Below are 12,843 nucleotides of genomic sequence, written 5' to 3' on the forward strand. Positions count from 1 at the left end.
ATTTTTAAAAAAACAAACAGTTGTTCCCCCCCACCCCACCTTAGTTATGTGGATATGGTATAAACTTGTGGTAGAAAAATTGGAAAATACAGGCAAAAAATTTATCCATAAGCATTTTGGTATATTTCCTTTCAGTCTATTATATCTCTCTCCATATAGACACATATATGTGTGTTGTGTGTACAGAAATATACACAGGTTTATATTCTAATTTCAATTTTTGAAAAATGTATTTATTTACCTTTATATTGTAAATACTGTCTGTGGGCCACCTTGAAAAGAGAAAAAGAAGGAAATATAAAACCCTGAGTTTAATGATTTTGTGCTTTCCTTAAGGAACTGGATTCTGGTCTGGCTGAATATATGTCTACACCAAGTTCGGCTGCCCCTTGACTCCAGTCATAGGAACCTGAGTTGAAAATAGTAAGTTTGACCCATCTTATCTGCCTGTGACACGATTGTAGGTAAGGGTATCGCCAGTGTTACTTTTTTTTAATTGTAGGATTATATGGGGTAATCTTTTCTTCTCTTAAGGGATAACCTACAAAATATTTTCTTCTGTTGGTCTTTAAGTGAAAAAGAAATACTTTTTTATGGCAATGGTAGAATAAAAAGGAAATCTGACTTCAAAACAACAACAGCAACCTTGTAACTGGGTTTCTTTTGGGGGGAGGTATAATTTATCGGGTATTTAGAATTAGAGTTTTAAGATTCACATTTAACAGACTCTTAAAAACAAAGCAAAGCATTTGTTTTGGTTTGTTGTTGTTTGGATGCTGTGCTGGTTTGGATCTGTTATGTACCCCAGAAAAGCCTATGTTCTTTTAATCCAATCTTGTGGGAACAGACCTATTGTGGGTGGGATCTTTTGATTAGATTGTTTCCATGGAGATATGAACCTGCCCATTCAAGGTGGGTGTTGCAGCCCATGAGGGCCATGCCAGTCCAGAGGCCAAAGAAGACAACGAGCATTTTCTGATACATGAACTTTTATTCAGGGCTTACTTACAGGGTGAGAAGTCGTGGAGAGATCATGATGGCTTTCTCAGGCTGGGCAGGCATCGCATTTTTAGAGAAGACGACCAAGCGATGCAAAAAGGCCAGACAGCCTTTTACAAGGGTTTAAGACAAAGGCCTTCCTAAGGGTGGGGGGAACATATATGCAGGAATAGGTCACCTGGGGGGTGGTGCAGGAAGGACTAGAATAACATTTGAGCAATTACATTTTGCTCTTTTTGTGAGACGAGAGCCTCTCACTTCCTGCCTGCTTGCATAAAGTTAAATTTTAAGGTCAATTTACCCTCTTTCTCTTTACTGACTTAGAAAGACAATAGGTTAAACATTTAGCTGCCTAGGTCATGCAGACTGCTGTGCACCAAAGATCTGCAGGCCTGTTTTGCTCAGGCCACGGGTTGCCACAATCCACCGCTGCACAACAGTTTGCATTGACCATAGGACAGACTTTACATCCATAATTTACAACAACAATACAATAAACAACATAGTAATAATACACTGATACAGAGAGATAATAAACTTATTAGCAAGTGGTGCTGTGGCCAGATTGAGTTTTACTATTTAACGTAAGTACTGCCTGGGCTAAAATAGCTAAAGGCATTTTGCTTTATTCTGTATCTAGTTTTTACCATTTTTTTTTAACTTTGACCACAGAAATAAATTTCCTTTTCCACCAACTTTCTGCAACTTTCTATATTCATTCAGGTTTTGTTCCATATCTCCTTTTTTTTTTTTTTTCTGATAGAACCAGTCATTTAGGACAGAACGACTTCCTTTTCCTTTAATAAAAAAAAAGACATCCCTCATTCCCTCTACATTCAAGTCATCAGAATAATTCTGGAAATTGTTCTTAAGCATTTCACAACATATTATTACTAATAACATTACACTTGTTAGAAGGCTAAATATTGAAAACATTTTAGTCAATGCATTATTGAAATAGTAACACTTTTTTTTAACAAGAATTAACAACACATGTAAGCATTAAATTGGACAGCTGAGTGGTTTAACAATATATATATACTGAGTCTTCAAAGTAGATAGAAGGGTTCCAGGTGAGGGGGTTTTAAATACCATGTTTCCTCCCCCTGCAGGGAGCCCCTCAGTGTCAGAACTACAGTTAGTTTTCTTTGTGATTCTAATACCCATGGGCTTAGGATTCTCAACCAGCATGGCTGCATGGGCCAGAACCAGAGCCAATTGACCATATTTTCCCCAATTTCTAGTGTTTGTGGCACAGGCAAAAGAGAGTTATTATCATTGCCCCATTGTGGCTTGAAGGCAGCCAGGCTCTTTTTCTGGAGTTAATGCTGATACAGTCCTCAAGTCCATCGTTTCTATCATCCTTTAAGTGTTTAGCCATATTCATGGTGGTGAAGGCATATTTTGTCCCTTTGGACAGAGGAAAGGGGCCAATATAGTCTACTTGCCACCAGGTGACAGCAATCTGGTGTCCTTGGTGCCCAGTCTTCTGTCACAGTCATTAAGCCACTTCATGCGTTGTTGATGTTAGGCTGTGGAATTTCTCTAGGGCATCCTTTTCTATGTTACTTGGTAATGAGTTGGTGGTGTGGGCAGAGACATGAAAAACAGTTACTATATATTTGTGGCAGGGAGTCCAGATGTCTTCCTACCAGATGGTGTCAGTACTGGGCTGGACAGTCACGGCTGTCCAGGTGGCAGGTCGTCCATGTGCCAATTCAAGCAGAGTCAGGTGCATTTCCTTGTCCATCAATGGTGGGCATGGGAGGAGCCACCTTGGGAGGATCAACAGGAAACAGGGCATGCTGCTCTTTCACGTAGGAGGCCAGTCCTAAAATTTCGTGCATCTCTGTACTTAAAGAGCCATTGTTAAAAAATGCCACATTGTAGGAGGTAGACTTTCCATTCTGTCAGTGTGCTCACCTGAGGACTCCCAAAATGGGACTCATTTATAGCGTCCTGTATCTGCATATCTGGATGGGTATGCTCTTCTGTAAGGTCACTGGACACCTGAGTTAGACCTTCAACACTTGCAACAGAGGATTACAAACTGTGCACAATTGCTCTTTTAAAGGGCTATATCTGAGTTCTGTGCCCTTCCATAGTTGAGACCAGAATCTAATAGTTACACATTTAGCTTGTTGCCTTTGTCTCAAACCCCACCCAAAGCCAATGTTGGCACTGGTCACATCCAAATCACAGGGTGTATCAAGGTCCACCCCCCTTAAAGCCTGTGCTTGCATAATAGTTTGCTTAGTCTTTTTAAACTTAGCCTGCTGTGGAAAATCCCATTCCCACACTTTTCCTTTTCTAATTAGGGTATACAAAGGTTTTAAAATCATACTAAATAGAGTATAAACACTTCCCAATAACTTAACAAACCAAGAAAAGCCATCAGCTGTTCAGAAGTAGGCAATGTGGGATAACTTTGCATTTTAACAACAGCTGAAGGAATAGCCTTAGTTTTACCCAACCAGACAAAACCCAGTCAGGCTCTTCTGGAGGTTTCCACATTTGAAGGTATCCTTGTGGAAGCACAGCAAATGTCCATTGTTATTTTCCCCACATGAAGCCTAACACAGGTTGACTGGAAAAAAATCTAAAAATATTCTAAATAACATATTAGCAAGGTTTAACACAAAATGAAATAGCAACCAGTTTGCTAATGGCTCCCTAGGTTTTTGTCAATATTGGTTACTAATAATCTCCTAATTCCCCTGGGGAAAACTCCCAGGATGAAATGAGCACCCTCCAATCAAAAGCTGCTCCCATTGCCCCGCCTTCCTCCCTCCACGGGGGATCAGGGTGCTGAACTTCCTCTGCTTTAACCCTTTGTTTTATCAGAGGTTGAGTATTTCTTAGTATCAATTTCACAGTCAGACAGGGGCTCATCATCTTTTGATGAGGAATCAGCAAGGTCCCACACTTTAGGGTCCCAGTCAGGGGAAGCCAGGATATGCCTAACTTGCCCTTTGGGCAGCTTATTCCCTCTTACTCTAGTGTGCTGGTGTGCCAATATTTCTAAACATTTATTGAGAGCATCTTTCAATTCTGCTTGTGCTAGCCTCATATCTTTTTCTAGCTTTAATTTACCTCCCAGATGGCTTAAAGCCACCTCTGTTGCTAAAGCTCCTCAGTAATGGTGTATACAGCCTCTAACAATGGGCAGCCCACCGCAGCCGCAATCTGGTGGCCCTTTATTTCTTTCTGAGTCCCCAGTGGTCCTGTGGCCTGATACAGGATGGCTATCTGTCCAACCAGAGAGTTACAAACATTTCCATACTCCTTTGGCAGATTCCACTCATCTAGGAGGGTAGCCACCCCTCCCCACATACACATCCTTTCCACTGGGAGGGTGGGCAGCCCTTCCCACATAGACATCGCAGGCCTCCCCGGCATCCCACCCGGGGCCTTCTCCTTTTCGACTGGCAGCTATTTGCTTCTCCTGGCTGGCTCACCCATTGTCATAGCCCATGAGGGACATGCCAGTCCAGAGGCCAAAGAAGACAACAAGCATTTTCTGATACATGAACTTTTATTCAGGGCTTACTTACAGGGTGAGAAGTCGTGGAGAGATCATGACAGCTCTCTCAGGCCAGGCAGGCATTGCATTTGCAGGGAAGACGACAGAGCGATGCAAAAAGGGCAGAGAGCCTTTTACAAGGGTTTAAGACAAAGGCCTTCCTAAGGGTGGGGGGAGCATACATGCAGGAATAGGCCATTCTGACCTGGGTGGTGGTGCAGGAAGGACTAGAATAACACTTCAGCAATTACATTTTGCTCTTTTTGTGAGACGAGAGCCTCTCACTTCCTGCCTGCTTGCATAAAGTTAAATTTTAAGGTCAATTTACCCTCTTTCTCTTTACTGACTTAGAAAGACAATAGGTTAAACATTTAGCTGCCTAGGTCATACAGACTGCTGTGCACCAAAGATCTGCAGGCTTGTTTTGCTCAGGCCACGGGTTGCCACAGTGGGTCTTAATCCTCTTGCTGGAGTCCTCTCTGAGAGAATAAAAGGCAAAGACATTTTGGAGAGAGCAGAGAGAAGCTAAAATATGTAATCCAGAGTTTGCCCCCAGAAGAAGCTAAGAGAAAAGCTGAAACAGAAGCCCAGAGACATTATGGAGAAAGCCACTGAAACCAGAAGCTAAACCTGGGAGACAAGAATGTGCAGAGCCAGCCATATGCCTTCCCATGTGACAGCGGAACCCCGGATGCCATTGGTCTTTCTTCAGAGAAGATATCTGTTGATGCCTTAACTGGAGCAGTACCTGATAGAAGTTGGTAAGAACAATAATGTGCTATATAAATCCAAGTCCACCATTAAGGTGGGTACTTCAAGAGGAGAGACCTGATTTAGAGCTGAGATTTTTATTGTGCATTAGGGGATATCTTCTACTTAGGGATGTGACTTCCAGAGTACATTTTATCTGCCCACATACTGTTCTTAACAGAGTTTGATTTCTGCTGTCTGATGACATTTCTAAGTTCTTAGCAATAGCATAGAAAACAGAGATGAATATACCCAAAGTGCGGGCAATTGTGCGCTTCTTTCTCATCTCAGTTAATGGTAGTTCCATGTTAGGGCAAAAAATCTTGGTGTCTTTCTTGACTCTTCACATTCTCTCAATTGCCCCCCTCCCCCCATGCTCCCAACCAATCTCTTCAAATCCTGTTGACTCTACCTTCTAAGTACATTCAGAACTGTGCCACTCCCAGTACAGCCCACAGTGATCTCTTGCCTGAATTATTGCAATAGCCTCTTGACTGGTTTTCCAGCTTCTATCCCTTTTCCCCATTAACTGATGCTCAATATAGCAGTCCTCTTAATACCCAAGTGAGATCATGTCATCCCTCTACATTTCTTTTCTTATATAATGAAATGGCTAAATTTTAAAAAGTGTGATAAATATATATAACATCAAATTTGCCACATTAAAATAGTATTAGCATCTTGCTAGACTTTTCTGAACCCTTGAAGCTCTTTATCCAAGATTTTATATTTTAGATATAATTTACACTGATTTACTTGTTGAAATTATTTGTCTGAGTTACACCTTCTGTATTGCTCAGCTTCTACTCGTGGAATGCCAGTCCTCTGGTTAAAAATGAAACAAAAACAACTTTATTATAGAAATTTTAAAACACAAAAATTAGAGGGAATAATGTAACAAACTCCTATGTACCCATCACTCAGTTTCAACAGTTATCAACATTTTGGGGCTGTTATTTCATGTATCTCCTGTTGTTCTAGTTTGTTAATGCTGCCTTTTCACAAACACCAGAAATGGATAGGCTTTTATAGAGGGGGTTTATTTGGTTACAAAGTTACAGTCTTCAGGCCATAAAGTGTCCAAGGTAAGACATCAACAATCAGGTACCTTCACTGGAGAATGGCTGTTGATATCCAGAAAACCTCTATTAGCTGGGAAGTCACATGGCTGGCGATTGTTCCAGATTTCTGGTTTCAAAATGGCTTTCTCCCAGGACGTTCCTCTCTAGGCCACAGCTCCTCAAAAATGTCACTCTTAGTTGCTCTTGGGGCATTTGTCCTCTCTTAGTTTCTCTGGGACAGAAGTCTGCTTTCAAAGGCCATCTCCAAAATGTTGCTCTGTAAGCTGCAGCTCCTCTCTCAGCTCCTGTGCATTCTTCAAAGTGTTCCTCTTGGCTTAGCAAGCTCACTCCTGTCTGAGCTTTTATAAGGCTCCAGTGAACTAATTCAGACCCACCCTGAATGGGTGGGGTCACACCTCCATGGAAATTATCCAATCAAGCTCTTGTCCACAGTTGATTGAGTCACATCTCCATGGAAATAATCAATAGGTTCCAAAATCTAATCAACAGTAATGCAACTGGCCCCACAAGATTGCATCAAAGAACATGGTGTTTTGGGGGACATAATACATTCAAACCGCATACCTGTCAACAATTTATTTTTCTGGAATACTTTAAAGCAAATTTATTGTATTCAATAAAGTTTAGTTTTCTCCTGGATCCTTATTTCTTCTGTGATTATCTCTTTTGCCAGGGAGGCAGAATGATGTGTATTTATATCCCACTCCTATATTACTAACTATAAGACTTTTGGCAAATGGTGCCTCCTGTCAAATTTGTGTGAGATAGAAGTTAGAGGAATGAATATCTTTAAAAAAAATGAGCGTCTTAAAGAAAGAATGTGTAAACATAAGAGTGAATGAAAGAAGTGTTTCCAGGAAACAAGTGGAATCCTGCATGCCTGGGTTCAGGTTTAGACTCTGCCACTTACTAGCTGCGTGCCTCCTTTTTCTCATCTGTAAAATGAGGACAAGTAGTTAGGATGAAATGAAATAATGTAAGTAAAGTTCTTTAGCTCTTAGCAATTTCAATAAATATTAGTTTACTTTTCAGTTTCTACTATTTGCTATGTTCTAGTGGACTCAGTATTAGACGTTCTATAAGACTGGAGAAAGGAGAAGCTGAGAAAACAAGACCAAATTAACGCAATTATTGGTTATGCAAAAATCTTTACTTCAGAATCCTATTTTATGTTGCCTGTTTTGCTCGTGAGAAAGTGATACCTGTAAACCAATTTCTCTTTTTAAAAAATCAGTTTGGTCTTGAATGTTTCATGCTAGGATTTTCCTCCCCTTGTAGAAAAAAACAAAAAAGTTTATTCAAAGATTATGGAGTTAGAGGGAGGCTCTTCCAAATCCAGGGCCAAAGGCCCACATGCACAGTAAACTGGCTGCCTCTCCTCTGGAGTAAAGCACCATACACTGGCACCTGCTGGGTTCCTAGACCGTCCTCTGGCATGTGTGAGTGGTTTGGCAGAGATGGAGTTTGGCACCAGGGATGGCTGCCTCACTTACTGCAGATGTCCCAACACTTCCTTGATTTCTTGGGCTAATTTTAAAGCCTTGTTTCCAACTATAGGAAGGATGGGGCTATGCACCTGAAGGAAAACAAAAACAACCATAGATCCTTCTATGCAGATGGTGGTGTCCATATTAAGGAAATAAAATTACTTGACTAGAAAACAATGAGTCAGAATTTTTCATCTGTTTTAGGATGGCATATACTCCTCTGATGGTCTCAGTTTTGTCTTACCTAACAGGAGAATAAAACCATTTCCTCCCGTTGGGTTTGAGTTGATTACAGTCTGATACCTGGTGAGATTTTCCCCCAAGGTGCCAACATAATACAGAATAATTTACAAACCAAGTGTTACTACTCTACAAAATAGAACATATTAGGACATAAAGCATCTCAGGTGGCACTTTGGGCTACCTCTTTTAAAATCTCAAAAGCAAAGAGAGAGTTTGGCTGAACTTCATGTATTCTGGGCTTTGGTCTTCACTTTGAGGGAACCTATAGTAGACTTCCCAATACTCTTGGTAGGAGGTCAAAGAGCGTATTAAGTAAAATAAAATGGCCATCTGCATTGGGCAATGCTGGGAGAAGACCACTTTCTGAGAAGGACTTTTCTAGAGGACAGAAACAATTAGCCCGCAGGGGTTTTCTGAGGAAGTGGAACACACCCTATAGGGTCGCTAATAAGCAACACCTGGTGATAAAACTGGTTTTGGTCTAGTAGAGAGAGCTTATCAGAATTGACACGCATACCAAGCTAATCCATGTGTATCTGCTCCCCACTTTGTAAGACATCCCCCTTATGTAAAATGGAAACTTCATGTCAGCCAATCAGAACATTTCCTCACTTGCTACCACATTCCCTCTATATGAGCTTCCTCTTTCCAGCCCCTACTTTCTTTCTGGGATGCTGCCCGATTCATGAATGGCTCAATAAAGCTGGCTGATGCTAAGTTGTATGAAAAGTTTTTCTTTTATCAAGTGTATAGAATTGGCTGTTGGAATTTTAATTTTCACATCATTTCTGGCTTTTGTCATGACTGAAGGATTAATTCCTAATCCCTTTTCTCAAACCAGAATGAGTTGTGATTAGAGACCATTTTTAAAAGAATTGTAAAAATGCTTTTTGTGAAAACATAACATAAAAAACAACAGAGGGACTAATTTCTCCCTGACTTTCAGGCAGATTTATAGATTTGGGTGACTCAAATGATAACAAAACAGGTCAGTGGAACTGCCTCTTTGACTCACATCACTGAGTTTCCAAGGTGGTTAGTGCCCCCTCCTCAGTCACCTTTCTCAGCTGAGATCTCTGTCAGGTGGAAAGCAGGAACTGACCCAGTTTGGCAGGAAATTTCACGTTCTGCTGTAAAGGTCATAGGGCCTCAGCTGCTGCAAATGACGTCATTTAAGTACCCCACTACATCCTTAAATCCATAAGAGAGGGCCCTCTCTAGTACTGTAACCGAAAAGTTAGAATTTAGGGGAGGATTATGATTACTGAATCACTATATAGATATTTCTTTCTACTTTTCTGGTAGGTTAGAATAGAGGAAAACACCTGAAATCCAGCTGCCTTGACCTCTGATAATGATTGTTTAACTATATAGCCATTATCCTGTGACCTTGTGATTGTAAAAACCTTGGAACTGACTCTCACTTGTACCCCTATTTCCAGTTTTTCAAATTTACAGTCTTATGATTACTAAAGACAGCCCCTAATGTTTATTAATGAAAGGTCTTGAGTCAGCCTAGCACTAACCCACTCCAATTCCAAATAATCTCTAACCTCATCATCTGGAGTCATTGTGCTCATTATCCTAAAACCTGCCCATCTTTTATTCCTATAAAACCATCAGAGTTACTGCAGTTTGTGGAGACAGATTTTTGGACCAATAGGTCATCTGTTCTCCTGCATCGCATGTAGTATCAAACTCTTTCTCTCTTTGAAACCCCAGTGTCATGGATTAGCTGTTATCCACATTGGGCAGAGAACCCACCACTTTTTTTCAGTATCAGCACCACAGGTGAAAACTGACATGTAGTCTTCTTCAACAAGCCCCAAGGAGCAAATGAGTATATGAAATACTTCTGTAAATTTTTGGACACTATGTGCTACTGTTACTTGTGGTATGCAGTCAATAAATGCTTTAGTTGAATTGTGAGGTGTTAAAACAAGTTTTTATACTGGCATCCTCTTCATGCTTTATACTTTTCAAAATGCTTTCACACATTTGATCCATTCTGGACAACAGGCCAGTTCACATCCATTTTGAAACAAGTGAAGTCATAAATAAATACCGGACTGTTGAGGAACAGGTCCAGAGATGCTAAAAGCCTTGCTAAGGACATAAAGTCATTTAAACTGAGCCAGAATGGGAACCCAAGAGGTCTGAGTCCTGGCCAATGCTTCTTCAGGTTTTTGTTGTTGTTGTTATTTAATTGAAGCATACAAGTTATCAATCATAAACAAGACCATAAAAATAATGACCTTTTCTCCCAGTTACTCGCTCTTCCTAGAAGTTTGTGAAATATCTTCAATCTATTGCTGTTTTTTTTTAAGTTTTTATTTCATAATCATAAACTTAACTCTGCAATTCAGCTAGTTTTGGAAGGGGAGGATAATGAGGAACCCAAAGAACTGCGGCGAGAGCACAAAGATGATAGGATATTGAGAGCAGACCAGGGTAGTGGAGTGCTCTCCTGAGCTACAGAAGGAATGGTTTGATGCTTAAGACAAACACAAATCAAATTTATTAACTTGTCCACTGTTGGAAATCGTGATTTCTGGCTGGTTTCGCTATTCCTGGACCCAAAGTGCTCCACAGCTTCCACAGTATTCATGCCCTCTTTTACCTTGCCAAAGACCACATGCTTGCCATCCAACCACTCAGTCTAGGCAGTGCAGAGGTAAAACCGGGAACCATTTGTTTTGGGTCCAGCATTGGCCATGGACAAGATGCCAGGACCCGTAGGCTTCAGGATGAAGTTTCCATCGTCAAACTTCTCCCCGTAGATGAACTTGCCATCAGTGCTGCAGTGGCGTGTGAAGTGACCACCTTGGCATATAAACCTAAGAATAACTCTATGAAAACAGGAACTCTTATAACCAAATCCTTTCTCCCCAGTGCTCAGAGCATAAAAATTCTCTGCTGTCTTTGGAACTTAGTCTGTGAACAGCTCAAAGGAGACACGGCCCAGGAGCTTGCCTTTGAAGGCCATGGAAAACCAGGGTGGGGCTGACCATAGCTATTGGCTGGCCTCTGCATCTTCAAGGCCTATTGCTGTTTTAAAAACAAAAATCTCCTTTGGCATTTGGATCCATACCACTGCATTATCTTATAAGGACTTTTTTCCCAAAATGTAAAGGACTGTGTTTTTCCCAATTATAAAAGTACAGTATGCTTATTGCAAAAAATAAATAAAAATCACCTGTAATTCCACCACCATTTGTAAAAAAAAATTTTTTTTACATTTTTATATTGCCCTTCAAGTTTTTCTATGTATATGTACAGTTTTTACAAGCTCATTTTATCATACTGTTTTGTAATATTGTTTTTAAAAATCTGCCATATCATGGTAATAAAGATAGAACTATAGCTTTATTTTCATTGGCAACATAGTATTCCACTGTATGGATTTTACTGTACTGTAATTTATTTATTTGGAATTAGGGATTATGTTTGAGAAGATGGGGAGTAAGAATTCCTAGATTTTCGTCATTGCCCAGGGAAACCAAAAATCACAGGATGATGATTACCACACTTTATACTGGGTCAATTATTTAAAAATTTTCAGTTGCATGTGGGAGGTGTTTGGTAATTATAAGTAACAATAAATACAAGTAAAAAATAAATGGACAGGTTTATATTTTATAATATTTATCATTTTCTCTTTAATGTTCTGCCATTAGGCAGAAAAAAGCATTTTCTTCCTTTAAGAAGATACTCTTTTCTTTTGTGGTTAGCAAACACTAACCACAAAACGTTAGTAAACATTTAAATTCCAACTTCTAAGTAAACTTTTGTGACTTTCCATAACTGAAAACTAACTCTTTAGCTAACTTTGCTTTGCAGCATGCAAAATCCTTAGTTTTATGGAAACTCCAAACTGTACTTTGGCATCTGTTCCATGCATAGCTATCCCTCAGAGGAATCAAGAGATATGGCATCATTATGGTGTTCTAGTTTTACACTACCATGTACTAGTTTATGTGATCCAAGCTGCTTTGGAGAGTAGTGCAGGGGAGAGGGTAGGATGGTGCTGAATTCCATAAGCATTCCAGTCCCCAAACCATTTGCCATGGTTTCAGTTCACCGTGTGTGTGTGTGTTTGGGGTGGGGTTACCACATCCTAATCTGCAGGATGGCACCAGATAGCAGAACTCCATTGGCAGAGGGCAGAAAAGAGAGGGTTGGGGTGGGAGCTTCCTTCAGCAGCTCACAAGTTTCCCTGAGCCTCAGTCTCCTTATTTGTAGTCTCCTTATTTGCCTAGTCTGACTCAGGAGGTCATTGGGAGGGTCAAGTTAGATCATATATACAGAGGTGCTTTGCAAACATTGTGATATCCTTAATAATAACAATAATAAAGCAATTACTACTATTATGCTCTTGGCTTCCCTTCTTTCCCATCACTTAGCATGCCCCAGTAGTTCAAGGACAAAATTGTAAAAGTGGGCCTACCCAGTTTTTTTGTTTTTTTTTTTAAGTTTTGAAATCCCTAAATGCAAGTGTCTAAGGCAAAACAAAAACAAAAACAAAAACAAAAAACAAAAAACAAAAAAAAAAGCTCTTGTCTATAACATTCAGGTCTTAAGCTCAAGATTTGTGATTAGTTCTTTTCACTTAAGCATCCAGTCTGGTGCTGTGCTTTATTCCCTTTTGGGAGTACTTAATCACCAATCTTCCTGAAGAGTTTTGGTCTGGGTAGGTCACCTTTCGTTTAAGTGGGCCAAGATATCATGGTGTTCTTTACGTTCACATGGAAAATATTTT

The 12,843-nt window shown here is 40.2% G+C and overlaps 1 protein-coding gene across 1 annotated transcript in view; it reads left to right on the forward strand.

The window, feature by feature from the left end:
• The first annotated feature begins 403 nt into the window (after window positions 1-403).
• Window positions 404-12,843, forward strand: part of AP1G1 (adaptor related protein complex 1 subunit gamma 1) — a 134,173-nt gene continuing 121,733 nt past the window's right edge. Inside the window, exon 1 of the mRNA XM_037815484.1 lies at window positions 404-423. The gene's annotated coding sequence lies outside the window, so the exon portion shown is untranslated. The remainder of the gene's footprint in view (window positions 424-12,843) is intronic.

The sequence above is a fragment of the Choloepus didactylus genome, chromosome 22 (assembly GCF_015220235.1).
Source record: "Choloepus didactylus isolate mChoDid1 chromosome 22, mChoDid1.pri, whole genome shotgun sequence".
In the NCBI taxonomy this organism is placed as follows: Eukaryota; Metazoa; Chordata; class Mammalia; order Pilosa; family Megalonychidae; genus Choloepus; species Choloepus didactylus.